The sequence below is a fragment of the Macaca mulatta genome, chromosome 7 (genome assembly GCF_049350105.2).
Source record: "Macaca mulatta isolate MMU2019108-1 chromosome 7, T2T-MMU8v2.0, whole genome shotgun sequence".
NCBI lineage: Eukaryota > Metazoa > Chordata > Mammalia > Primates > Cercopithecidae > Macaca > Macaca mulatta.
The window spans coordinates 57,424,225-57,451,329 of NC_133412.1; the positions used below are offsets into that span (position 1 = coordinate 57,424,225).

At 43.8% G+C, this 27,105-nt stretch overlaps 2 protein-coding genes and 1 non-coding gene across 3 annotated transcripts in view; 2 read left to right on the forward strand and 1 right to left on the reverse strand.

The window, feature by feature from the left end:
• RASGRF1 (Ras protein specific guanine nucleotide releasing factor 1) overlaps positions 1 to 27,105 on the reverse strand; it is a 306,382-nt gene that overhangs the window by 250,819 nt on the left and 28,458 nt on the right. The gene's annotated exons all lie outside the window — the stretch shown is intronic.
• The window catches only part of ANKRD34C (ankyrin repeat domain 34C), a 103,782-nt gene that overhangs the window by 14,105 nt on the left and 62,572 nt on the right, over positions 1 to 27,105 (forward strand). The window lies entirely within an intron of this gene.
• On the forward strand, positions 5,394 to 5,477 carry MIR184 (microRNA mir-184). Its single transcript, NR_032429.1, has one exon. It is a non-coding gene; the product is annotated as a microRNA mir-184 (primary transcript).

Genomic DNA, 27,105 nt, shown 5'->3' on the forward strand with positions numbered 1-27,105 from the left:
ATAACTAGGTCCAGGTGGGGGCAGCTCTGATCTCTTCTTCCACTTTATGCTTTACAACCCAGATTTTCTGGAACCATCTCAATATAAATTTTCTTTTCTTATCTTATATACTTAAGCCTTGAGTTAGGCAAAAATCATAACCAGATCCCAAGTTTGTCTTAGAAATTATATTTGCATTTCCATGCTTCTACTGTTTTTCCTATCACCTCTAGTGGGGACTGTCTAGTAAATGCGTCCACCTCCCTTGAACTCGAGAGCTCTGGTCCAGCTCTGTGTCTTCAGGGACATAGCTCAGAGCTCAGCACATGCTGCTACTCAGAAAGTGCTTTCTAGACATGTGATCAGACTGCCATGTGGGCTTCAGACAGAGGCAGATCTGCCCACGACCCTTGGAACCAAGCAATATCCAGAGAGGGGAGTGGCGGTTCTTGAACTGTTGCCTCCAGCTTTGCAGTGAAGACGCAGGGAACGCTGATAGCTGAGCCGGAACCAACTTCAAAGAAATGTGCCTTCCCCGGCTTCCAATGTGGGTCTGTGGCATCTCTGCAGGCCAGGCCTGGTAGATGTTTATTATACTTAAGAATATATTAAATGCAGGCTCTGAGCTCCGTTCCGGGCATAGCTCGCCTCTTGCCACTGGCTCTCTGATGACTGAACTGTGCAGTCCTGCAGGTGGATGAGCAGAGCCTGGGGCACGTTTCGGCTCAAAAGGGCCAAATCAAACACTGGGTGTCTCAACTGAGCACATTCCTGAGCTCATTAAACTGGGCGAAGTGAGCCCAGCCGGATGGAGACCAGGGAGGAGACAGACGGTCATAGCCCCTGAACACAGCTGGGGCCAGGCAGCAGCGTCTGCTCTGGAAAGGGGCTCGGCACTCGGTCCTCTTCCCTTCCTCTCCCTGTCCTGAGTCAGTCCCTTCCACAGCCTGTTATATCCCTCAACCACAGGGAAGTAGGACTGCACCAGCTTTGGGGGAAGGGGATTTGGAGGGTTGAGGTCACCCTCAGCGCTGCCCAGAAGGAACTTACCAGCGGGCAGGCAGACAGGCTGCGGTGGAACCAGTCAGTCGGCAGGAAAGGATTATGTGAGATGCAAAGCTAATGTGACAGACCACCCAGCCGGAGAACTGGAAGGGTGGGATTTCATAACCCACGCAGAGTCAATCAAGGCCAAAGGAGTTAGAGAAAGCACAGGGGATGATCCTCATGGTAACTTTTGGACGAGGTACCCATGAAAGATGGGCAGGGTGTGGTTTAGCAATTATTTTGCTTCACCTTCAAGCCTGCCTCCTTGACCATGACTGTCCTTTGGTTTTGGAGCTAATGAATAGTAAATTATTTTAAAAGGCATGCATGACTTGGCATCTTAGTGAGAGATGTTGAATGTTATGCTCATTCATTTGCTTGTGCATTTAGAGAGAGAGAGGATAATGCAACAGAAATCAGATGGGTTCTAATTCAGATGAGCTGTAAAGCCTTGGACAAAGTTGCTGAACATCTCTGAATCTGTTTTCTATTCTGTAAAAAGAGGAGGATGGTGACATGCTGAGTAGAACTGGTCCCTAAAAAAAGTATTGTGCTGGATGTGGGAAAATTCAGGTCAAATAATATAATATACAAAGGTTTATTTTAGAGGGTTTTTAAGCTTCAATGATATATACATGAGTGGTATTAGAACATGCTTTAGTAAAAATCCATGAAGACCTAACAAAAGGAAGAGAGGGACGCTGGAGAGTGTCACAACTCTGGGACCACAGAATGAGTGAGCTAAGGGAAAAACTGGTGCTTGACCACTAGGGGCAGAGGGTCCAGCTAGGATGAAACTGTGTGGGCAGCCCCTCCAGACTGCCCTGGCCATGGGGCCCCCTCCTTGTGTTGATGACATTTTAGAAACAAAAGCCGTGTGCCCATGAATAGCCTGAATTAAAGTGGATCAGCACATTGTCTTATGACCCAGCCATGAAAGATGGATAGGAGTGAGTTTTGGAGGGAATGTTGGGGACAAGGTAAATGGGGTAAAGACTTAGGTGGTCCATCGGAAAGCTAGCCTGAGCTTGCGGCCTGTGGGTGTCCTGGGTGTGGCACACGCAGTGCAAATGCCCCAAATGTCGCCATGTGATTGACTGCCATCTGGACAAGAAGTTGGAATGGGGAATGATGGAGCCTATTCTCTTGGAGGAGCATTACAAGTTCAAATCCTTCCTTTTGCTTTGATTGTTTCCATGACACCTGCTGCTCCTAAGAAAGGTCAAGACCATCCCAAATACACACTGCTCAGGGTTCCTGAGGGGATTAAATGAAATACTATAGAGAGACGAGCTGAGCCCAGCATGGGGCGTGAAGATGCTACTCAGATAGAAGTATCATTACTTGCATTCTTTTGTTATTTCTAGAATATATTGAATTTAAAATTAAATGAAAGATCACTGTCCCCATTGCCACAGCATCAATTCCAACTCTCACCACCTCCCACCTGCCTTGAGCAGCAGTTCCTCCACTGCCCATCTTTTTCCAAACCTTCCCCTATCTTAGCAGCTCAAAATAGATGTGATTTTCCTCAGAACCCCAGCGCTTTCTCTTGCCTGTCAGGTAAGACCCAAATTAACCTGATGTCCACGGTCCCTGACCTTCTGCTTCCAGCCTCATTTCACAGCATCACCCCACCCTGGGCTGTTTGCTGCTCCCTGGTCAGGCCTCTTTTCCAGCTCCACACCTTTCCATAAGCTCCTCCCCCTGCCTTAGGGTTCCTTCCCTCCTCTCCACTCCAGGGCATGTGGGTCAGCATCAGCCAGGAGCTGCTCATTTCCTTGAATGTGGAGACTGAATTCAGCCCTCCGCCCTCAATGTCTACAGCAGTCCCTGACAATAAATGGTCTCTTCAATGCCTGTTGATTGAATTGAATTGAGTTTTTAAAAGCCCCATGCAAATGAATTCAATGGAATCGTTATAAGAAATAAACAGATTAAGCAATTGGCCATATTTAAAAACCTAAATATGAACATCATCTGGGCTAGGGAAGCAAGATGACAGGAAAGCAGCCTTTGAAATTGAACTCCTTCTGCCTGCCAAAGCATTCACTTTTAGATTGGATGTGGAGGAGAGACACTGTAGGTTTGAACATCCCAGAGTACCTTTCCCACTTCCAAGCTCCTGTATGTATTTACAGAGAGTGAGGCCCATGTTGTAAAGATGAGGCCTATAGGAGGAGCCCTGAGATAGACAGTACAATTGCTTTCATGGAAAAAGACATGAACCACTGCATTTTCTCTCTGGCACAATTTGGGCCCTTGAGAGGGGTTGACTGGGCCTGGCAGTCCAGCAGTTAACCAGGCATCAGTTTCCCCTTGTCCCACTGTTCAGAGGCCTCCCACATCCTCCTGAAAACACCTGACTTTTTTATCTGCATTATAAACCTGCTCTGGTCTAGGGTCCGAGACAGAGAGCTGCCTCCCTGGGACCTTGGCTGAGTTTCTACCAGGGCTCTGGTTTCCTGTCAGTAGAACAAGGGGGCTGGGCTAAGTGTATGTTCACTGTACAGCTTCAGCTTCCCCAAGAGGTCAGCCTTAGGACTCTGAGGAGTTCAGACCACAGACTACAGACCCGGGTCGTCCCTTCTCCCACACAGCTGGACTCCTTGAACATCAAAGCACTCCCTTCCTCATGATCTGGGATTGACTTGACTGCTCCATGAGCCAGAGTTCCTGATTCCTTTTGTCCCCCTGGGCCCTGGACACTTGGTCCCTTGACACTCCACTTTCAAGAAACAGAGGGCAGGAGCTGCATAAGCTCTTGGTCCTGATCGAGGAGCTGATTTCCAAAGTAATTGGTGCCTACTCTGTGAGTAATCAGTGCCTTCTGTACAGGATGCAGATGGAGTTGGAGCTCACTCACAAGACTTGACTGGCCTGACCCTCAGGGACCCATCCACATGGCCCACTCAAGTAATGCACCTTTTGGAATATTTGCTGAAATAACTGCCATCCTGTGGCATCTTCTGGGTCAATGTCACTGTCCACGGTGGTATTTTCTTGTTAATGATATCAGCTGCACATCTTTTAAATTCTCCATGCTAAGGGCGTTTTATAGCTCATCTAATTGAACCTTTACCACAACTCTGTAAGTTTGGGTGATCACAGCCATTGTGTAGATCTGGAAAGTGGTCTGAGAGGCTGAGTGATTCCCTGTCAATGAACCAGCAAATGACAAAGTCAGGATTTAAATCCAGACCAATTTTACTATAAAGACTAAGCTTTTAACCTTATACTGTATATTTTAATCCTCAAAACAACCCTTTGAGGTAGCTTTTATAACACACATTTTACCAAATAAGTCACTGAGATTTGGAGAGTTTAAAAGACCTGCTGAAGTTATGTAACCAGGAGGTGGCTGACCTGGGATTTGAACCTAGGCGTGAGCATAAGCTCTTTCCATCCATTTTCTCACTTAATTCCTGCAGCAATCCTGGGAGTTAAGGAGGTAATATCTCTGTTTAATGTATCAGGAAATCAAGGCTCAGTAATTTTCTCAGGGTTACACAACAAGGAAGTGGCAAGCAGACGGGATCCAAAGTTGGTGGTCGTCCCACAATGTAATGCTATACAGAAATCCATTTCTGAAACCTGGACGGGTTCTCTTTGGTTTCATTCCGATACACAGAATCATGTTAAGACCTCCATACTTGAAGCTATGTCAATAGTTTTTGGTTTTCAAAGACTCTGTGTATGAATCAGTGTGGAAGGTCAAACAGTCAAGACAGAAGAATCTGACATGATGGGGCAGTGAGCTTGGATACATGAGAATGCGCTTGCCTTTGGAACCAAACTCCACCCTGGCCTAATCCCATCAAGGCCACGCAGCACAGTGGACACATCCAGCTCACAGATTTGTGGCTGATGGATCCTGGCCTGGGGCCAGCCTCTCTGGAGGACCAATCCTGGTTGGAGGAGGAGACTTGCTGTAGGGACTTTATGAATGGCATGTGGGTGTGAGCTTAGCACAGAACCCTAGGGAGGAGCAGGACCTGCAGGGCCGGGGCCTCAGACCTGCGAGAGCCACTGGGTAAAGACTTCACTAACTTCGGCTTATTTATTAATTTTAAAATTTAAATTAATTTCTATTTTTAATTGATTTTTTTAAATGCAAAGAATCTACTACTTTCCATAGCTGTCCAGAGCTGCATGTTTGAATTTCTGTGTGCAGAAACATAAGTGACTCTCCAGGTGTCAGAGGGAGAGACTGGGGCGAGAGGCCAGAGCAACGTAGAAGGGCACAGAGGGGCTGTGAATTTGAGGCAGGGGTGGAGCTGCAGAGAGGGGGCGGGGAGGGCTCGCCAGGAAATCAAACGTCCGTTTACATCTTGTCCTGCAAAGCTTCATCAAAACTTCTTTGCCGGTCAGTCACGTCCCCTTATCACTTTTCCAGCCCAGCTTTATGACTGTAAGTGTTGGACGGAGAACTGATAAGGGTAGGTGATTGACACTCACAGCCTCCGGAACCCCCCCGCACCGCCTGCACCTGCATGATGGAGAAAACCTGGCGCTCCCGCTCTGGGTGCCCGAAGACAGCAGGGGATTCCAGGAGGAGACCTTGGGCATAGGGGGCCCAGGTATGCGCCCCCTGCCTGAGGATGCTGGGGTAGCCTTTATGTTTTGTCAGTGAGATCTCCACTTTGCTTATTCAAAATGTGCTCTCTGCGACTGGGTTTAGCGTCTCCCCTTGAGAAAAGCGGTTGGGTGGTTGGTGAGGGAAGAGGGCTTATTCCACAGACTTCTTTATAAAGTAAATAAAGGCATATAGGAGTTTTTGGAATTTTGGGTACTCTTGCTTAAAAAAACAAAACAAACAACAACAACAACAACAACAACAAAAAAAAAACAAAAGGGAGAGCAGGAATTGCCGTCTGATTTGAGGGAAAGTCCCTTTCCAGACATTTTCTTCAGCTAATGACAGATACTCACCAAATGCTTTTGTCTTTTTCAGTTTATAGGAACCATGTGTTGAGACAGAAGGTTTCATGACTCTAACTAAACTTATATTCTCTCTATTATATTAAAGATGGTTATTTATTACGTTGTTGATTCAGAATGATCCTTTATAACTCATAATTACTTATATCCAGTCAAACTCAATAAATTTCTGAATTGGCACACTGCAGTAATGGACTGACACATAAGCAAGTCTATACACCTGTGCGTAAAGATGTAAAACCACAGATAAAAATTCCTGTAACTACAAATTCTTCTATTTCCTGGAATGTGAATACAGTTAACATGCAATGGATTGCGTCTCAGCTGAACAGGTACGTTTTTCTTTCCTACAATTAAATATTATCATTTTACTTAAAGAGTAAATACAGTTTTTAAGTTAAATGAAGGTGGTAGATTAACACAGTGGTTCTCAGCCTTAGCTGCTTGTTGGAGTCACCTGGGAGTTTTGAATGATCCTGATGCATGGCAAATTACATCAGAATATTCAGGATGTGGCTAGGAAAGAGTAGGTTTGAGAATGGTGCAAAAAGAATGTGAATGAAGGCATTTAGTGTTCACAGGGGGGCCTTCTCACTTTAATGCAGGAGTATACAAGCTTGGCTATCTGATACTGATGCCCAGATCTCATCCCCAGAGATTCTGATTTAATTGGTCAAGGGTGTGGCCTGGGCACTGTAGCTGTGCCCAGGTGATTGCAAGATACAGTTGAGGCTTTGAATGTACAACTGTGATGCCCCCTGACAACTGTGAAAGTCCCAGCGCTTGGATTATAGCCCTGGCTGGGATCTCAGCTTCTAGTATGATCTTCCATAAGTCTTTAACCTTTACTATGCCTCAGTTTCCTTTAAAGCAAACTGGAACCTGGGGATAATGGGTGGAATGAATGTCCCCTCAGAGCCCTTCCTGCTCTCCAAGGTGACTGAGGCCCAAGAGTGCTTTCACAAGATTGCAGTTAGGGATGAGACTCAGCACCTGTGTGTCTTGGCTCTGGGTTCAAGACTGTGGAGAGCGGCTCGGGTGGCCGTGGGATGGATAGACAGAGGCGGCTGGGAGGAGCAGAGAGTCCTGGCCCAGAGACTCAGCCACCTCCTTCAGAGAGAAAGAGGCCAGTTAGGGGCTGGCTGGACAGTGAAGGTGTTGATAAAAAGGGACTGAGTGTTCCCCATCCTCTGGTGGACATACGATGTTGGATCTCTCTGGTGATCACCTGGTGAGACACTGTTGGGCTCAGAACTATAACAAAAACAGAATACTTGTCTTTGCAGTTGATACTCCAAAGGTTTTGTTTTGTTTTATAGTTCCTCATAACTCTGTCTTTATGCGGCATGAGTGTGTTTCCAATTCTTTTTTGGACTGGTCCAAAAACATACATGTGGAAAGATTTTAAAAATCCTGCATCATCCTTTGGATTATAAGAATATTAATAATCAAAAGTATAGCTCTCATTTCTTCAGGGCTTACTAGGAGTATCTCTGTTCAAAACACTTTACTTTTTAATTTTAATTAGCTCATTTAATTTTTACACCAACAGTCTGACCTAGGTACTACTATGATTACTACGATTATCATCCTCAGTTAATAGTTGAGAATACTGGGTTCCAAAGAGGTTAAGTGACATGCACCAGGTTACACAATAGAGGGCAGAGTCTGGATTTGAATCTAGGACCATCAGACCCAAAGGCAAAGTGCTAAACCACCACACTTTACTACACAGAGCACACCTTGGGTATATGTTGGAGTAGAGTCTCACTTTATAGGTAGAGTGCCAGGCCCAGAGACCAGATGGATCTTTTCACCTGCAAAACAACAGCTGATCTCCCAAATGGTCCTGGGTGACAGGTCTTAGGGCTGCACACATTTTGCAGATGAGGAAACTGCCATCCAGAAGGACACATGGCTGGTAAGTGGAAGGGGGGACAAGCCCACCTTTTGGAGGTGTAACACATGCTCCAACCACCACTCGCACTACAGGGGTTGGCAGAACCCGATGGGCTTGGTTGACTCTCTCTTCATCTCTGGATCCCAAGACCCTGGCATGATGCCTGGCACATGGTGGGCTTGCAATCAGTATTTGCTGAATAAGAACTCCAAAGACCAGATGTGCACAGACACATAGCCCCACCCTCCACTAGATGCAACCTTTTAGAGATTCAAGCTTGCGAATTACCTTCCAAAGAGGAACAATTGGCCTTTTATGCAAATGTCTGACACCTGAATCTACTCCTCTGAATGCATTCATCTTCTTTATCCAGACTCTAAGTCAGCGATAACACACTGTCTCATAGTAAAGGTCCTCAGACTCTCACAGGCACCTCAGCCTTAATGCAGTGAGCTCTGGGTGGGGATTCAGAGACCCAGTTCAAACCTAGGTTTCAACATGACTGATCTGGTGCTAGGCCAAGCCTCACTTTCCCCACTTACATGGTAGAGATGTAGATGCCCTTTCTGTCATTACACAGCTCCTCCCCTGGCCTGGGTGCCTCCTTCCAGGGCTCATCACACAGGGTCAGGGAGAGGGGAGGCCTCGCATGATCCACTGTCTACAGAGACCCAGCCGGGCATACAGGTGCCCCCTTCCCCTCTGTGCTCCAGGCTACTGCCTGATTGCCCATGAAAAGAAGGCTTACTTCTGGCTGGAAACGCCTGAGGCAGCAGCTTTTGGTGTGAGTAAGCAATTCCAGGGGCATTAAGGGGAATGCAGGCTCGTCTGGAGTGCATAAAGCTGCACTGGGTTCAATTCAAGAGGAGGAGGAAGCTTGGGCTTTCTCAGGGGCCAGGCACGCAGCCCCAATATTAAATCCCTGCGAAAGAATGTCTTCATCTTTATGGATAGGGGAAGAGTCAGATGCTTACAAAAGGAACAAGGGACAGCAAAGCCAGGTCCAGGAAATCCCTTTCATCCTGCATAGAGATCCAAACAGCCCAGATCTGGGCCCTCCACCCCACGGCAACCTCTGGGTGAACTTGCTTGATTTGAATTTGGGTGCAGGATCCCTTTTCATTTCTGTAATAATTGATATTCGTGGCCAGGAGAGAACATAATAGAAAGCAACATCTGTTACTTCCCCATTCACAGATTGTTTGCACATATTTTGCTTTATTCAGTCTTTAACCACTTTACAGATGAGGAAACCAAGGCTCACAGAGGTATCTGTCCCTGGCTTAGATCACACTGCTAGCAAGAGGCACCACCCAGACCTCTGGTCAAATAACGCCAATGCTAGGAAGCCCTCCTTGCCCCCCGCAACCATGGCCACTTCTGCACTGCATACTACATCTGCTGCCACACTTACTTCCCTGCAGTAGAATTCACGTTTATTTGTCTGCCATGAGTAGGAGGATGTGAGCTTCTGGAGGGCAGGGGCTCCAATTTACTCACCTTCATAGACTTAGCTCTCAGCACAATCTAGGGCCCAGAGCAGGTTAACAGTAAATATCACAGAACAAATAAATGGATGCTGTGCTCTTTCCATGGCCCCACAAGACCAGGAATTCTGATGACCAGACAGATAATCACAATGACAATCATAACAACAGCAGCCAACGTTTGCATCTTGCTTATCAGCACTTTGGCACCAGGGGCATATTTTGCAACAATCAAAGGTGCCAACTTTTATTTCCATTAAGTGGACCAGAAGACTGAAGTTCACATAAGCTACAGGGCTTGCTCAAGCCTCTTTTTCAAGGTCCACAAAGTGGAGGAAAACCTCAAACCCAACTCTTCTAATTCCAAATCCCAAATGCTCACGTAACATTCATAAATCATTCCTAATCAATAAAACACATACTCATATAGCTCATTATGTGCCAGACAGTGTTCCAAACTGAGTTGCAAATCTTAACTTGTCTAATCTTTAAAATGACACAATGAAGAATGTACAACTAGCATCATCCCCATGTCACTTCCTTGGAAACTGAGGCAGGCAGACATTCAGGAGTATGACTTAAGGCTGAATACTGCTAAGTGGCAGAGCTGGGATTTTTCAGGAAGTGTATGCTCTTACCACTTGGCTACACTGCTCTCCTTAAAAGTGACTGTTCCATGCCAGACCGTGGGCCTTACTTCACTTAATCCTCATGGAGGTCCCTGAGGCTCATATTGGCATCTCTAAGTGACAGTCACATAGGTGGTGAGTAGTACAGTGGAATTTAAACCCAAGTCTGTATGATTCCAGAGTATAGAATCTTTGCTTCCTATGGCCTTGAGCATACTTCTTGCTTATTTTGCAGTGGTGCGGGGCTGTGTCCACCACTCCAGATCACACCCCTTGGCTGGGGCTCAGATGTGCTAGGGTGAAGATGGGATGGGGCCTGAGGTCTTCGTGGAGCTGAAGTTTCTGAATTAGGAGAGTTAAGGCAGAGCCCTATTTCAGGTGCACAGTGGGAGTGGTGGGAGGCTGGGTCATTACCTAATCCTGCAGTCTGGGCTCTGAGGCTCTTTTTTCAGGAGGATGAAGGTGCCTCAGTTTGAATACCGAAGGAGCTTTGGTGGGGTCCCAGTTCCCTGGGTCTAGTACCTCCAGAAGCAGGGGTGGCTTCAGGGCCTCATACATAGAAAGGCCCTGGGCCTGGCTAAACTCTCTGCTGTTACCATCTTGAAACTTGTAATAATTTTTAACAAGAGGATCCAATTTTCATTTTGCACCAATTATGTAGTCTATCCTCCCTCTCAGGGAGGCCTCTTCACTGGATCTTTCACCTGAATCAGCTCCGTGGTTTCCTTATGCTAACCACATGTTTGTTTTGTATCCAGGCTGGCTGTATTTGCAGAGGCTGAGCCCAGAGGATGGCCATGGAGAATGCCTGGGCACTAGCCAGGGTGGAGGCTTTGCAGCCTGTGAGAAGGGATGCTGGTGAGGAAACTGGGGCTTCAAGTCTAAGACGAAACCATCTGTGTGTTTCTGTAGCTGATCCAGGTACTGAACCAGGTACAAGAGCTAAACAGCAGATGTACAGGAAATGGAGATAGTGTTGTGGATACTGGGAGATCCTCCAGCCTGGAAGTTGGCGGCCCTCAAAATGCATCTCATTACCATAGCCTTGTCCCTTTGTTCTTGTCGTCTTACCATTCCCAGGACTCAGTTTCCCCATCGTTTTTGTTTGTTTGTTTTAGAGACGAGATCTTGCTATGTTACCCAGGCTGGTCTTCAACTTCTGGCTTCAGTTTCCCCATCTTTAATTGCAGAAGGAACATTGGCACTCAGTACCTGGACGAAAATGCAACTGAGTGCTCACCTGACCAACAGTGGGGCAAAACTATCTAAACATAAGAGTAAAGCATAATTCATTTAAAAAATCAGTTTGATTACACAGACATTACCCATCTGAACATTAAATACAAACTATATAACTAAGAGAATGAGTTATTTAACAAATACACATGCTATACATTTGGAAGGAAATAAAGCTAGATGTACAGCCTTACCATATGCAAATATTAATTCTTTCTGGATTAAAGATCTAAATAAAAAAGTAATGTAAAAATATTAGAAGTAAAAACTAGAAGCCTTAAGAAATAATCCTGGGATAGGTTGGCTTTTTAATTTTTATTTTATTTTATTTTTTCCAGAAATAGAGTCTCGCTCTTTTGCCCAGGCTGGGGTTCAGTGGTGCGATCATAGCTCCCTGCAGCCTCAAATTCCTGGGCTCAACTGATTTGCCTGCCTCAGCCTCAGCCTTCAGGGTAGCTGGGATTACAGGTGTGTGCCACTACATTCAGCTAATTAATTTTTTTTTTTTCCGTAGAGATAGGGGTCTCCCTGTGTTACCCAGGTTGATCTCAAACTCCTGGACTCAAGCAATCCTCCTATTTCGTCTTCCCAAAATGTTGTGATTACAGGTGTAAGTCTCTGCACCCAGATAGGGGTGGCCTTCTTAATGCAGAAAGACATACCTAGCAGCCATACAGAAAAGATAGTCAGATTTAATTATATAAACATTTCAAATTAGGTATGGCCAAAGATAACACAAACACAAAAGAAAGATGAATGGTAGTTGGAGTATAACTTTCCTGTTCTGCATTGTCCAATATAGTAGCCATTAGCCATATGTAACTACTGGATACTTGCAGTGAAGCTAGTGTGACTGAGGAAAAGAATTTTAGATTTTATTTAATTTAAGTTAGTTTAGATGTGTGTAGCCACAAGTGGTTGGTGGCTGCCATACTGGCCAGCACAGGCCTGAGAGGAAATACCTAAAACCCATATGACTGACAAAGGGCAGTATCCCTAATGATCAAACTCCTCCAAATTGACAAGAAAAAGACAAACAGACCAGAAGGAAAAAAAAAAAATGGATAAAGGACAGAAAGAGGCAATTCCTAGAAGAGGAAATGTAAGTGAAAAGTAAACTTCTGCTCAACTCTACCAGTAATCAGGGAAATGCAGATTAAAACACAGCCATTGTTTGTATATCTCATTGATAAAATCTAAGAAGTTAGTCACACCCAGGACTGGTGAGGCTGTGGAGAAATGGGAAGTCATATGAACTGAATATAAGTTGCTATAGATTTAGTGGAAAATTATTACAATTGAAGTTGTGCCTACCTTTGATGAAGCTAGCCCGCTTCTAGGAATGAGACTAAAAGCAGCAGTACTTAAGAATAGAGGTATAATGCATTACAAGACTGTAATAGCCCCAGACTGGAAACAGCCTTAATATTCATCAATAAGGTAACTCAAGGAGGGACTATTCATTTTCCTTTTCTTTAGAAAGATCCTAAAGTGATTCTGATGGTCAGATTTTAGACCGACAGAATTACGTGTACCATACTTGAATTACTCAGTTCTCTATTGAACATTAGGTTGTTTTCAGCTTTTTGCTGTTTTGAAGAATACTTTTGTAGTGAAATCTTAGATGCACATCTTTAATTTATTCTTTAGGATTAAATTCCCAATAGTGGAATAGTTGGGTATAAGGGCAGTGTGTATATTTTTGAGAGCTTTTTGTAAGTATTGCTAATTTATCCTTCTCTGACCTATTTTAGCTGAGTTTTGTTTCTTCATTGTTCTTGCTATCTATTTCTGTGTAACTAACTATTGTAAAATTTAGTGGTTTAAATGCCAATACTCATTTATTTTGTTCACAAAGCTGAAATTTCAGCAGGGCTTGGGAGTAGCCTGCCTCTACTCTGTGCAGTGTCAGCTGTGGTGGCTCAACCTGGGACTAAAGGATGAATTTTCAAGATGTCTCATTCACATGGTTGACAGGTTGGTGCTGGCCATCAGCTGGAAATTCAGCTGGGACTGTTGGCTGGAACATTTAACATGACTTCCTCATGGGGCTGCTTGGGCTTCCTCACAGCATGGTGGCTGAGTTCCACAAAACCAGTGTACCAGGAGTACCAGCAAGAATATGCATTACTTTCTATCACTTAGCTTTGGAAGTCAAACAGCACATCTTCCATTTTTGTCACAAATCCAGATTTAAGAGAAAGAAAACACAGACCCCATTTTATTATGAGAGGGATGCCAAAATCACAGAGTAAGAAGATCATGTGGGAGGGGAGATGTTGTTGCAGTCGTCCTTGGAAAACATAATCTGCCATACATTAATCATGGCTGCCAAATTTTATAGCTTCCAAAGAGCCTGACCTCTTATTTTTTCCAGTTAAATCAGTTTTGAGTTATTAAAATCTAAGCCTATGCCAGAATTTTATACTTTTAACAAGGATTTTAAAGAATTTTGGCAGTTCTGAGTTAAAATAGGCAACCTCCATCCAAGTGCTTTCCAACATTCTTTCCTATCATGGTACACACAGAAAACATTTGCCTTGCACATAAAGGTAAACTGGAGGGAATTTTGGAACATTTAAGGGGCTAGGTGAATAAATTCATTATATTTTCTCTATAATATATAATTAAGATGAGTGAAATAATAGAAAATATCAGGAAAAATACTAAATATTAAATTTATGTGAAACATAAATAAAAATTACCAAATTTCTTCATGAGAAACTTGAGTTTGCATCTACCGTTTTTTTAAAAAATCAGATTTTATATCTGAAATGGCTCTATGCAATTCCTGATTATGATTTTTAAATTCAATACATACTGACTCAAAATTTTCCCACCCCAGTAAATGATAAAAAATTAAGAACAATGTTCATCATTTGAAATTATGCTTATGGAATCAGATGGCCCTTTCTTTTCTTTCTTTGGCACTTGCAATGTTGACACTTCTTTGGATACTGTAAATGAATTTTGAAGCCAGTCAACTTTTCTCTATCAAGTTTTAGAAAATAATAATGAGGCTCTACTTTGCAGATGTGTATGCCTTGGTAGAAGAGTCACCCTGAAGATAGCTGGGATGCCACACAAGCCCCTTGCTGGGGACATAGGATGTGCAAATCAATGTCTTTTCCTCCAGGGACAGAAAAGTGGAATGAACTCAAGCAAATCCCTTGTGTCCCTAATTCAGAAAGCCCTGCGTCATCTTTTTGGAAAACAGCTGTGATTATAAAAGTTAAAAAGCAGTGGTGCAGTCTAACAATTGGACACTAGAGGGTAGACACTTGAAGCTTTGATTTTGTGATATTCTGGAGGGCACAGTTTACCTGAGTCAGGCCTATCATTAGCTCAGTCATATACTAAAGATCACAGATATTTCATACAAAGATGTCTCCTATTCTCCGAGGCCTCAGTTGAGAACCTGGACACATTTGTATGGTAGGAATATGACAGAGAAAAATCATGTTTATATTCTAAAGGGTTAATTCATCCATCCACTCATTCATTCATTCATCTGTTTGTTCAGTTATTCTATTACCTATCCAGCCATTCATTCAAGAAACATTCACTGAACAGCTACTGTGATCAGAGTTCTTGCTGGTGCTAGGAGAGAAAAATGATAAGAACCCTCCCTGCCATTAAGACTTTCACAGTTTGGGATGAGAAATGTCTCATAAGTATAATAGCAAGCACCATAGAGTGTGATGCCCACTGTGGGAAGACAGAAACTCTGCCTGAATCCTACATAGTGGGGCCCAATCCCTGGGGCACAGGCAGGTGGTCAAGCAACCCTTGGGAATGAACTTCCACAGTGAGAATGCCCCTTCAATCTGTAGGCACCCAGTTCCTCTCCCTCCCTGTCCGTAGCCTGGACTCCAATCTAGGCCCTCCGCCTGGAATTCCTGTCACTCTCCCAATGTGACCCCAGCTGGCCTTAGCAGCAGGACCTCTCCCTGCTCTGCTCTGCAGCCTCATCTCTGGTCACATCTGGGGTCCCTGAGCATGAGCCTCACCTTCCTGCCTCCAGGTTTTAGAAAACTTCTGAGCCAACAAGTTGGTGTTAGCATAAGTGGTTTATTAAGCAGATGCAACTTATTAGGATATGAGCATGAAATGAGTTGTTCTGTCCCCTGCCCCATTCCCCACAACTGCCCTGACTGTTGTTATGCCCTGATTGTTGTTATAACAACTGTTATGTTCTTATGTCTGGGTGGCAGCTGCCCTAATAATGGTACAGCCTACTTCCAGAAAGTCTAGTCACTTGCAATTTTGAAGAACTCAGCCCTGATCATTTTTAAATGTTGACTTCACATCTATTTAAAGCTTTTCTCCTCTTTCTCCTCAGAGCAGGTGAGATTCGGAGCACGAATGGTTTGGGTTGGAGTCTGGCAGGTAGATTGGGGTGAGGGGCAGGGGCATGGTTTGCTCTTACTACCCCCTCGTCTCCCCATCCTGGCACTCTTTCTCTGGAATAGGTGCAGGAGGAGAGAGAGGAGGACAGGTTTTCCTCACACCCTGATTGCAGTTGATTCTTTCCTGGCCAGAACTGCCAAGCCACCAACTACAGCCAGGTGGCATTCACTTTCTATCCTCTTAGAGATTGGTGGTCAGAGGTGGTGACCTTGACCTTCTGTCTTCCTGCCTGTGGTCCCCATGGCATCCCTTTCTCCAGAGAGTTCCTCCCAGCTCTGGTCATACAGGAGTAGAGGAAAGTCTGGAGACCAAGCAGATGCCTAACCAGGGAACCAAATCTAATCTTCTCATTTTGAAAGCACTCCCCCAGATGTAAATGTTTTCTTGGGAGAGATACCCTCTTTCCCATCCCCACAGGGAAGAGGAGGATGAAAGTCTCTCTACTCACAAATACAATGTTTCCTGAACAGCGCCTGTCCCCATGTCCTGTCCTCCTCTCTGTCCAGGGGGCAGGGTAAAGGGAATTATAGGGCTGAGTCTCTAAAACGGCATCTCTAAATTGACCCTCTTACCCAGTGGCTGACCCCAATGCTGGTGGTGCTCTGGACCTCCACTGTGGGGTAGGTGCCACCTGTTGTTCTCAAATGTCTCTTTTAGTCGACATTTCAGAGCAACGAGAAAACTCCAACCAGGCACCCTATTACACTGGAACACCCCTTTGAGAAGGAGTCCTCAGGGGCCATTTATAAAGAAGCCAGGACACCATCCCAGGCCTCCTGAGTCAGGGCACGGTGCTCTTGCTCCAGGTCACTCATCTCTTTGGGCTGTCTGGGACTCAACCACTATGGTGCTGTAGGAATAAGGTGTGTGAGCAGGGCTGGACTGGGCGTGTGGTTGTTACCATCACGCTAACAATTGGGAACCCTTTAAAACACTAGTCTTGAGCTACTTTTCTCAAAGTTACTTAGAGGAGGGGCTGTGATCTGATAAGGAAGGGCAGAGAAGAAGGACGGTCGGTGGCACAGCCTCGTCTCTCTTGTATTTCATGCTTTAAATCTGCGTAAGCCTCACTAGCAAAATGCGCCCTGTCCTTAGAGGGCAATCTCCTGCTGTTGGAACACTCCCAGGGTCCTGAGGGGCTGGGGTAAAAGTGGGGTATGCTTGAGTTCTGCTGTTTGTTACAAGATGGCAAGGCACCCCAGCCAAACACTTTGCAGGGGCCTCATGGATGTTCTGAAGGCTCCTGTCCATTGGAACCTTGGACTTTGGGCCTGATCTGGGGCTAGAAGGGGCTCTTTGTGTGATCTCAGGGTCTTTGCCTCCCCATCTAAAAAACAGCTGGGTGATTCCTGAAAACCTACAGCCAAAGCCCTCAGGCCCTCAAACTCTGGGCTTCTCTCTTGGTTTCCCTGCCCGCAACTACAGCCTCCACGTTTGGGCCCCGGACCCTGGCCCAGACCTCGGTCCTCTCTCCCCTGGGGGCTGCTTTGGCCCCCATTTACCTCCAGAACCAGCTGCATTGAGTATGCCTGTGGCCTGGTGTCCCCCATGTCTGCACCCTCACCCACCAGACATTCTGCCTAGATTCCCTGCATTTACCTGGGGTCTCCAGGCAGAGAGGGCTGTGTTCATTGTCTTAAGACCTCCCATCATCCTTTCCTCTCTCTATCACTTTTTTTCCCTCTTTCCTCAGCCCCCTCTAGGATGGGGACCTACCCAGGAGAGTGTGTATTCCAGCTTCCCATTCCCTGTTCTTTGGTTACAGTTCCAGATATTCTGCAGTGTCCAGGCGTGGGGGCCTGCTAAGGGAGCCTACTGAGTCAGCCTTGAGTGAGGAGTGTTTTTCTCAACCCCTCTGCAAACATCACCAGTCCTGAGAGGTGCATTATTCCGTGTGAATGTGCCACGTATATTCAGTCCCTTCCATTCTGCATCCTAGCAGGAGGATGGGGCACTTTGGCAACCTCTGCCTCTCTGACTAGTCTTCTCTCTGGCCCCACTTCCCCCTGCCCCACGGACTGATTCCCACAAACCCTAGGACCTGCAGGAGCCCAGCCAGCCCTAAGTGCCTTCTCTTTAATGACCTGCCATGTTGCCATGGCAACGAGAGATTGTTTTAACCCCAAAACTGTCTTCATTAAGCTTCATTTGGAACCTGCTTGAGCTGGAGTCTGCAAGCTGCATCTTGAGGCAAGTCCTATAACATCACAGAGTCTCTTTGGGTGGGACTCAAAATTGAAAATCATCAGCCGGAGCTTCTAAGAAAATCCACCCAGACAGAGGGCCTTTATTTTGGGGGAAGGAAATTCGGGAACATTTCTGTTGTCGAAGCAGCTTCTCTAGGCTCCATTTCATAACTCTGCATACAGCAGGTGCCCTATTGATGCGGCTGACTTGAGTGGGCTGGCCTTGAGCACTAGCCTGCTGTCTCCATTGATTTCCCAGAAGCGATTAGGGTGTCCCCACCCTTAATTAGTCAGCCAGCTAGGTGCCAGTGACTACGCCAGGCACTGAAGCGGGGGCTGCAATAAAGCAGCCAGGAATTCAGCCCTCAAGGGGCTTAGGGCAGTGGGAGAGTGAGGGCATGACTCCATGGCCTGCACAGAAGGCCAAAAACTTTAGGAAGCTTCCAGAAAAAGCATAGCTCCTAGTGGGACCCTCCCCTGCTCAGAATATTCCATGATGTTCACTGATCACAAGAGATAGTCTAAACTCCTCATCTTGTCAATCAAGGTTCTTCAAGCATTCAGTTGCTTTTTTACCCTTTAGTTTCCATTTTTATTTTAGTATACCATTGTACAGAAAGTGCACTAATGTATAAATGTTATAAGCTGTACACAGCTTATGAATTTGTTCTCTGTATGAACCCCAGTTCTTACACACACACATGCCCATATAGCTGCCACCCAGGTCAAGATAAATTTTGAGGGACAGAGTGAAATGGCTCTAGATTATATGCTGTCCTTCCCCCTGCCTTTCAATTAAGACTAAAAGTGATGTGGTTAGGAACAGATGATGCTTATTCTGGATTCGTTTCACATTTTTTCCTTTAAAAAATGTGGTAAAGACATAACATGAAATCTATCCTCAAATTTTTAAGTGTACAGTGTAGTTAACTATAAGCACAGTATAGTTAACTATAAGCCCAGTGTTATATAGCAGATCTCTAGAACTTTTTCTTTTTAAAATAATTAATTAATTATATACTTTTTGAGACAGAGGCTTGCTCTGTTGCACAGGCTGGAGTGCAATGGCCTGATCTCGGCTCACTGCAACCTCCACCTCCCGGGTTCAAGTGATTCTCGTGCCTCAGCCTCCCAAGTAGCTGGAATTACAGGAATGTACCACCATGCCTGGCTAATTTTTGTATTTTTGGTAGAGGCGGGGTTTCACCATGTTGGCCAGGCTGGTCTCGAACTGCTGACCTCAAATTATCCACCCACCTCAGCCTCCCAAAGTGCTGGGATTACAGGCGTGAACCATCATGCCTGGCCTGTTTTGTTTTTTAGAGACAAGGTCTCACTATATGCCCAGGCTGGTCTCAAACTCCTGGGCTCAAGCAATCTTCCCGCCTCAGACTCCCAAAGTGTTGGGATTACAGGCATGAGCCACCATGCCTGGCCTCTAGAGCTTTTTCTTCTTGCATAACTAAACTCTGCTCTCACTGAGCAACAACTCCCATTCTGCTTCCCCTTTGGCAGTCACGATTCTACTTTCTGCTTCTATGTGTTTGACTACTTTAGAGACCTCAAAAAAGTGGAATCCTGCAGTATTATCTTTCTGTAACTGACTTGATTCATTCAGCATAATTCCTCCAGGTTCATCCATGTTGTCGCATGTGGCAGGATTTCCTTCTTTTAAGACTGAATAACATTCCATTGTATGTATATACCACATTTTGTTTATCTATTAATCCCTTGATGAACATTTAGGTAGTTTCCACCTCTTGGTTATAGTGAATAATGCTGCAGTGAACATGGGAATGCAAATAGCTCTTTCAAGATCCTGTTTTCAATTCTTTAAATAAATACTCGGAAGTAGTATTGCTGGATCATATGGTAGTTCTATTTTCAACTGTCTGAGGGACCTCCATACTGTTTACCACAACGGCTGTACTAATTTACATTCCCACCAACAGTGCACAGGGATTCAAATTTCTCCACATTCTCAACAACACTCATTATTTTCTAATTATTCATTATTCGATCACTAATTATTTGATAATGACTGTCCTAATGGGTGTGAGATGATGTCTTTCTGTGGTGTTGATTTGCATTTTCCTGATGATTAGTAATAATTAGGTGATTTCATATACCTGTTGGCCATCTGTATGTCTTCTTTGGAGAAATGTCTATTCAAGTCCTCTGCCCATTTTTAAAATCAGGTTATTTGGTTTTTGGCTGTTGAGCTGTAGGAGTTCCTTATATCCATGTTTGTACTTTATTGCTACCTCCCTGAAGCAAATTTTTCACTCCTGAGGGAAGTGAGAGATTGAGGTGATGGCCAAATCACATGGCCAGCAGTAGGGATGGAGTTCCAGCTCCTTCTTGTTAAAGCCCAGGCCATTATGAGCAAACCTGTCCTTCTGATGGGCAAGCTGAGAAACCTAGAGGCTGGGCACAGGGTGAGGAGGGTGGGGTGAGGCTGTTCTGGTCCTGGGGCTCCAGTTGATATTGCTGTGCACGTGATCCCAGGCAGCTGGGTTTCCTCTTTCCAAGTGCAGTCTACCCAAGGCTGAACTGTTGGAAGCTGTGCAGGGACAGGGCAGCAGCTGTGGAGGAGGAATGACAGAGAAACTGCCATGACACCTTTGATTCCTTGAAAATAAATGCCTACGTAAAAGGGATGTGTGAAACTTTCAAAGGAGCATATGGCTGAAGGTTGTGCAGCAGGGTTGGGGGCGTGGGGCAGGATTTGGAATACATGGTCATTGATGAAGGTTGTTTTCAGGGATGCTGGGGTGGAATGAATAATGGGAAGAGAAACGAGGTTAGCCTAGCATGGCTTGTTCTTGACGAACATGTGCTGGTTCCTAGTAATCACCGAAAGTGCCTAGTAGCTATTAATCTCACAGATAGGTCTGGAATCTTGCTGAAATGGGTATCACATTTGCAGGGCCATAGTGGTAGCACCCTCCTAAGTCTTTTTTTTTTTTTTTTTTTTTTTGACAAATGGGATGACCACATAGTAGCAGGGTGGCTTTGGGCAAGTTACTAAATTCTGTGTGCTAAAGTTTCTTTCTGTGTAAAATGGAGATGATCGTAACACCTACCTCATAGTGTTTTTGGAAGAACTAACTAAGAGAATGCATTGAAATCCCTTAGCAGTGTGCCTGGCCCATAGGAAGGGCCCAGTAAATGTTACCTATTATAATGATTATTATTGTTATTACTGGTTACTGATAGTAGTTTCGTGATCTCACTTGCAAGATTTTTAAATTCCATTCAACAGTTACTGAGCTTGATCTCTGGGCCAGAGTCTGTAACAGGCATGCTCAGGGTGGAGAATAGTATAGGACAAGCTTCTTGCTCTATGGGATCACAAGGTCTAGAGCAGGTGACAACTACACAGGTAAATACCTTGAATTCCAGGTGAATGGTAATACACGTTCTGGGACAGAGGAATAAACAGAGAACAAGGGCTGGGGGCAGAATACATGGCCCCACTCTCGGTGGGGCTGATACACAGAGTCTACCTGTCTGTCTGTCTTTTTTTGGAGTGACAATATTTCTGCGTCTCTGCTGATCAAGCTGACGTACAGCCAAGCTGCAGCTCACCAGTTTGGCTCAGTTATTTTTGGAATGGTCCTGTAATAGTTTTGCTTATATGAGTGCAGGGAAAGCTTAAAAAATGTCTTTCCTAACCTACAGTATGCCTCCTGATGTACCCAGAAACACTAATTGGATGCCAAGAGCTTGCTTTCCTGCTGAAGAAAATGTCAGGCTCTAATAATATTCCATTATTAGGCCCACATAATTTCCTGCTTGGACAATTCTAACAGCTTCCTCTCTGGTCTTCCTGCTTCAAACACATTCCTTATGGCCTATCCTCAACATTGCTGCAGTGCAATTGCCATTTCTCAACTCACAGGACTTCAGTGGTTCCTTGTTATGTGGGTCTGGGAACTAAGGGGTGTGGGGAGAGTGGTCCTACTTACATTACCCCCAGTTAGGGAATGTCTGCATCCTGTTCACACAAGTTTGGAGTCTGTGAGTCTAGAGGTCTTGACCTCAGGTTGGGGAAATGATTCCATTAAGGGCTATACAAGTCCCATTAAATTTCATATTATGGCTGCTGCATGATCACTGGGCAGTTTGTGCTGACAGAAAAAGAAAGGAGTCACCATTCTAGCTGTGGTAATTGACTTTGATTAGGCAAAACTAAGGCTGCTGTCATCCAAAGGGGAGCAGAGAAAAATGTGTTGGAGACCAAAGTGATCTACTGGGGCTTCTCTTAGTACTCCCCTGCACAATCTTCATGGGAAAGGGTCAAGTATTGCTGCCACAGCTTGAGAAGGACATAATGACTTGGGGTTTAGACCACAGGTAACTCACAAAAGGCAAAATACCTAGATCAGAAGTGCTCACCAAGAGTGAGGGGACTCTCAAATGCATAATAGAGAAAAAAGATAATAAGGACCAGTCATGATCTTGAGACCAGTGGCAATGGCAAAGCTATAGTCCACCCAATTACTTTAGTTTTGTACCTTTCCCTCAGGAAAAGAGGCCCACCAGAATCCTGAAGGAGCTGCTCTCAAGACTTCTACAAAACAAGTGGATCTGAGTGGCACAAGGTGTAGACTGTAGTGGATGCTGTCATTTGCCACCCAGATTTCTCCCACCTTCAAGACTGAAACACTTAAGTCTTCTGGCTACAGGGAATATTGAATGTTAGCAGCTTTCAGCTAAGTCCCTCTTCCCAGTGATTGTCCTTGGCTAATCATAATTATGCCCTTGTCCATTTAGGGATCCCATTACAAATCCTTTTATTAGGCCATCACATGCATTTACCCATTTTACTTAAAATGCTAAATATATGAAATTTCTTTGCAAGCTGTAAGTAATCTGATGCTTTTAAAGGATGTCAACAAGGTCAGGATTAAGGAACGGCCATTGCTGGTCATCTCTGGGCTGGCTGTCACACCTACTTCTAAATTAATATTCCTGGCTCTCAGGAGACCTGCAGGCTCTTTTCTCATTCCTGTCACAAGAGAATTTACATTCCGTTTTTCTCACTCTCCCCACCTACACCTTTAAAACATCTTCTTTGGAACAGCAGACTTTACCTCCCACTCCAGACAGGTTTCTGTGCTAATCTTAATTTGGCAATCATCACTACAAATTGGAGTTCTATTCAGCACCTCCTACACCTCTCTATTAACTCCAGTACATTAACAAATACCAAAATATTCATGTAAAAATATTTCTCCCTTTAGAGAACATTGTACTTTATTCCAGGTTCCTCTGTTTAATGCCATCTGATAAGAGCTGACTATAGGTTTAATTATAATTTTACTGTAACCTGACATTTCTCTGTCAGACATGCAGTGAAAAGAATTGGGAGCTGGGACCGAGAGAGGAAACAGGTATGGAAAGATGGTAGAGTATAGAGGAACACATAAATTCCCTCTCCATAAAATTAATAAAAAACTGAAGTAGAAGACACACCAGCAAGGAATAAATTGGTAGCATTCAACTAAATAAAGGATTATAAGTTTTTATCATAAATTTGGAACGTATCATCAGAGATAGAAGCTTCTAGAAGTCAACCAGAGGCTTTCTCCACTGTTACAAAGCAGCACTTCTGCCACACATCTCACTCTGAAACTTCTATTTGAAGGGAACTGATGGGAATCGGTGAGCGGGAAGCCTAGAAGAAAGGTGTGGAGTGTTTCTTCTAGGTCAATGCTTCTCAACAAGGGAAGACATTTGGCAATGTCTGGAGATATTCTTGGTTGTCACAACTGGAGGTATGGAGGGTGCTACTGGCATTTGGTGGATAGAGGACAGGGATGCTGCTAGACATCCTGCAATGCACAGGACAGACAGTGCCCCACGACAAAGAATTATTCAGTCCCAAATGTCAATAGTGTCAAGGTAAAGATCCTGCCTTAGATGTAGAAGCCCTTATCTTCATTCTGTGGATAAACTGTATTTATTAGGAGAGGAGGAACAATTTTGTTTTTCTGTGACTATTTACTCTATGTTTAACTGGCTATTTGAACAGTATATATCAACTGAGTCAAAACCCAGCTATCAGAAATTTTTCTTTGTTTTTGATTTTTGATAGTTTGGTTATTATATATCTTGGCGAACTCCTCTCTGGGTTGGATTTAATTGGAGATCTTTGTGCTTCCTGTACCTGGATGCTGGCATCTTTTCCTATATTTGGAAAGTTTTCAGCTGTTATTTTTTAAAATATGCTTCCTGGCTCTTTTTCTCTCTTTTCTCCTTCAGCAACTTTTATTACGTGAATGTTGGGTCTCTTGATGGTATCCCATAATTCCTGGAGGCATGCTTCATTCTTTTTTTATTCTTTGACTGGATAATTTCAAATGTCCTATCTTCAAGCTCACTGGTTCTTTCTTCTATTTAATCAAGCTTTCTGTTGAAGCTTTCTATTAAACTTTTCAGTTCAGTTACTATATTTTTTATCTCTATAATTTCTATTTTTTATTATTTCAATTTCTCTGTTAAATTTCTCATTTTGTCTGTGTATTCTTTTCCAAATTTCATTTAATTTTTTCTATATATATTCTTTTAGTTCCCTGACCTTCTTTAAGAGGGTTATTCTGAATTATTTTTCAGTCATTTTATAGATCTCCATTTCTTTAGGGTTCATTGTTGCAGCTTTAGTAGGTTTTTCTGGATGTGTCATGATTCCCCAATTCTTCATAATTCTTGTGTCCTGTTATGGTTTGATTCCTCTAAAATTCCCAATACCAATAATATTAAGAGCTGTGGCCTTTGGGAAATGATTAAGTCATGAGGGCTTTGACCTCATGAATGAGATTAGGACCCTTATAAAAGGGCTTGAGGTTGAAGGGAACATTTCCTTGCCTTTCTGCCTTCTGCCATATGAGGAAACAGCAACAGGCACATCTTGGAAACAGATAGCAGCTCTCACCAGAAACAAATGCCAGCATCTTGATCTTAAACTTCACAGCCTGCTAATTTTTGTATTTTTAGTAGGGACAGAGTTTCTCCATGTTGGCCAGGCTGGTCCTGAACTCCTGACCTCAAGTGGTCCACCCCCATCAAGCCTCCCAAAGTACTGGGATCATAGGCATGAGCCACAGTACCAAACTCTATTGTGCTTTTTAAACTGTTTCCGGAGATGGGAGAATCTCATACCACACTATACCAAAATCTGATACAAATGGAAGAAAAAAGAAGGGAAAAAAGAAGAATTTACAGATTAGTCTCAATTATGACAACCAATACAAAAATCTTAAATAAAATATCAGCAGAGAGAAAGCATAAGACACCAAAAGAAAGATACACAAAGATAAATAAAGCCCAAGAATGTAAGCATGGCTCAATACTAGAAAATCTGATGCCAAAAAATGCATTTGCCATTGCTCAATCTTCATTTCAGGTTTTTAAAAAAATTAATAAAATAGACACTAGTGGATACTTCCTTAGCATTACAAAAAATTAAAATCCTCCACCCCAAACAACCACAACTTAATGTAAAAAGCCAAAAGCATTTCCATGAAAGACAGAAATAAGAACTACTATTATCATACATGAGAAAGACATAAGAGGTAAAAAACTTGGAAAGGAAAAAGCACCTTGTTATAAATTTATATCAAAAATCAAACCTTCATTATTAGTAACCAGTTAGAAAATTTAATGGAAGATGTGTTAGTCCATTATTGCATTACTATAAAGAAATACCTGAAGCTGGGAAGTTGTAAAGAAAAGAGGTTTAGGCCGGGTGCGGTGGCTCAAGCCTGTAATCCCAGCACTTTGGGAGGCCGAGACGGGCGGATCACAAGGTCAGGAGATCGAGACCATCCTGGCTAACCCGGTGAAACCCCGTCTCTACTAAAAAATACAAAAAACTAGCCGGGCGAGGTGGCGGGCGCCTGTAGTCCCAGCTACTGGGGAGGCTGAGGCAGGAGAATGGCGTGAACCCGGGAGGCGGAGCTTGCAGTGAGTTGAGATCTGGCCACTGCACTCCAGCCTGGGCGACAGAGCGAGACTCCGTCTCAAAAAAAAAAAAAGAAAAAAAAAAGAAAAGAGATTTAATTGTCTCACAGTTCTGCAGGCTGTACAAGAAACCTGGCACCGGCATCTGCATGTCTTTTGGGGAGGACTCAGGGAGCTTACAATCATGGCTGACGGTGAAGGGGAGCCAGTGGTGTCACATGGTAAGAGCAGAAGCAAGAGAGAAAGAGGGGAGGTGCCATACACTTCCAAACAACTGGATCTGGCATGATCTCAGAGGAAGAACTCACTCACTCATCACCAAGGGATGGTGGGTGCTAAGCCATTCATGAGGGATCTGCCCCCATGATACAATTACCTCTCACCAGGACCCTCCTCCAACACTAGGTATTATATTTCAACATGAGATTTGGAGGGGACAAACATCCAAACCATATCAGAAGAAAAGATGCCTTTTACAATAGAAACAAACAAAATGTTTAGGGACAAATCTAATAATCAATGTTAGGGCCCTATGCTAAAAACTTTAAATTCCTATTAAAAGCCAGAAAAAATATTTCAGTAAGTGAAAACCTCCCTTGTTTTTCTTTAGAAGAGTACTCAATAGAGCAGTTTCAATTTCTGAATGTAATCCCTAAATTCAGTGTGTTTCCAATCCAATTACCAAGAGAATTTTGTTTGAAATTTGGTAAGTTAAACCAAATTTTATCTGGTAGAATGAACACATAATTGGAATCAGAAAAAAAAATAAAAAATAAGAATAATGAACATGACTATGATACTATCAGGTACCAAAACATTGTTATAACCCACACAATAAAATACAAAAACAAAAACCTTGTTTAAAACTACAGATATTTAATACAATATAATTTTAGGGCAGAAATAAACTAAGAGACCAGTGTAAGAAAATAGAGAGTCCAAAAATGAATTCAAGCACATATGGGAATTGAGTATTTGATTAAAATGGCATCGTTAAATTTATCAGCAAGGATGGGTTATTCCATAAACGGTGTCGAGAAAACTGGTTAGTTATTTGAAGGGGGAAAAACTGGATTTCTTACCTCATTCTTCATGTGCAAATAAATTCCATATGGATCCAAGAGTTAAATATAAAAATGAAACCATTAAAGTTAAATTAAAAGAATGATTACAGAGTAGTTCGCATAACTCTGCAAACAAATTTTAAAACTTGGATAAGAATAAAGGTGAATTTTTACAGTCTTAAGAGTATGATAAAAAACACTAGGAGACATATCCTCCCAGGGGACTGTGGGCCGAAAGAAGTCCTGCCAGGTGAATCA